Source organism: Moschus berezovskii, chromosome 2, assembly GCF_049115385.1.
Source record: "Moschus berezovskii isolate FMDL1 chromosome 2, NW_MosBer_1.0, whole genome shotgun sequence".
Taxonomy (NCBI): domain Eukaryota; kingdom Metazoa; phylum Chordata; class Mammalia; order Artiodactyla; family Moschidae; genus Moschus; species Moschus berezovskii.
The window spans coordinates 16,569,626-16,571,716 of NC_142461.1; the positions used below are offsets into that span (position 1 = coordinate 16,569,626).

Below are 2,091 nucleotides of genomic sequence, written 5' to 3' on the forward strand. Positions count from 1 at the left end.
CTCCGGGAGTTGGTGATGGACAGGGAGGCCTGGCGTTCTGCAGTCCACAGGGTCGCAAACAGTCAGACACAACTGAGCAACTGAACTGAACTGTAAGTTTCTCTTTTTAAAAAATCCATGGGGGCAGTGACTACATTTTTCAAAGTGTATTGAATTTAATTCATTGTACACTTCCAGTGGGTACACTCACCATATGTAAATTGCACCTCAGTGCATTTGATTGGAAAATAACAACAAGGGAAAAAGAGGCAGCCAGAGGAAGGAAGGGACACTGATGAGAGCCAGGCTCTCGGCCCAGGGTGCGCTCCCCCAGCCGGGGTTATAAACAGTCAGGAACTGCAGAGAAGCAAAAAGGAGGAGCTGTCTCCTGCTTTTTATAGAATACAAATATTTCTTAAGCGATCATCTTTTTTTTTTTTAACATAGTGAAAACGTTTATATTTGGAACTAGCCAGCTGGACTCAGCTTAGTTGATCCCAATTTTGTTGGCAATATCCAAAGCATCATAGTCAGGAGCCAATCGAACATACGCCTTCTTCTCTCCATCAGGCCGGATCAGAGGACTGACCTTAGCCACAACGTCATAGAGCTTCTTCACAGCCTGCTTAATCTGGTGCTTGTTGGCCTTGACATCCACAATGAATACCACTGTGTTGTTGTCTTCTATTTTTTCATGGCTGACTCGATGGTGACAATGGCACAGTGGTCAGGTTTGTTTCTTCTAGGGGCACTCTTCCGAGGATATTTGGGCTGCCTCCTGAGTTGCAGTGTTTTGGGCCGCCGGAAGGTTGGTGATTGGATCTTTTTTTTTTTTTTTTTTGTGGCTGTGGACACTGCTTTCTTGGCCTTCAAAGCCTTTGCTTTGGCTTCGACTTTAGGAAGGGCAGGGGCTTCCTTCTTCGCCTTCAGCGCCATCTTCATGAAAAGCTTAAGTGATCATCTTTACTACTGACCCATAATGCTTTTGCATTTCTTAATGCTCCAAACAAAACAAGTGCTGTCAAGTATGTTCTACCACTGCCAAAACACTGGGTCCACAGTCAAGCAAGGACCAGAATGACAGCTCAGTTTGGCCCAAACACGGTGGCATTTAAAGTTTGTCAATAATTACCAAAATACCGTCAGTCAATCTTTATTCCAATTTTAAAAAGGAAGAAAGTGTTGCAAGGTCTCTGTCGCAGGTCCTTAGAAAATGAAAAAGTTGGCAACGGCAGGGGAAAAATCACAGCCTGCTGGTGCCCTCTGGTGGTAACATAGTAGGGCTGCGTTGGGATTACAAAGGTGCAACTGTTGTTCAGTGGCTAAGTCGTGTAGGAATATTTGCCACCCCATGGGCTGCAGCACGCCCAGCATCCCTGTCTTTCACTATCTCCTGGAGTTTGCACAAACTCATGGTTCTAAAATTGGAGTTCATCAAATCTATTCAAGCAGAGCTGGCTGGGCCCCACCCAAGTTTCTAGTTTGGAGGGAGGCCTGAGAATCAGCATTTCTGACAAGTTCCCAGGTGACACCACCACTGTTGCTGCTGTTCCTGAGGCCACACTTTGAGAAACACTGGTTTAGGTTTATCCATCCCAACACCTTGTTTGTGTAATACTAAACTGCATGCTAAGAAACGGCTTCACTGGTGGCTCAGTGGTAAAGAATTGGTTTGCAATGCTGGAGATGCGGGTTCCATCCCTGGGTTGGGAAGATCCCCTGGAGAAGGCAATGGCAACCCACTCCAGTATTCTTGCCTGGAGAATCCCATGGACAGAGGAGCCTGGAGGGCTATAGTCCATGGCGTCACAGAAGAGTAGGACATGATTTAGTGACTAAAGAACGCTAGGAAATTAGTTAAAACAGCAGTTTTCAACATCTCAGTAGTAGTTGATGGGTGATGCTTTTGTTGATTTTTCTAAATTTTGTAGCATGGCCATGACTTTAACAGAAAATTTTAGCAAAACCAAGAAGACCCAAAGCACATCACTCTTGTTGAAGAATTTTTACAATAGTGCTCTTCCAAGAGGTGAGCACAGACTACTTTTGTGAAGATGGACTGGGCACTTCATCTGGCCCTTCGTGGCCACTCTAATAGCCTTCCGTCTAAAG

The 2,091-nt window shown here is 45.3% G+C and overlaps 1 pseudogene; it reads right to left on the reverse strand.

Moving 5' to 3' along the window:
* Positions 1-466: 466 nt before the first annotated feature.
* LOC148778494 (large ribosomal subunit protein uL23 pseudogene) lies at positions 467-915 on the reverse strand (annotated as a pseudogene).
* Positions 916-2,091: the final 1,176 nt, after the last annotated feature.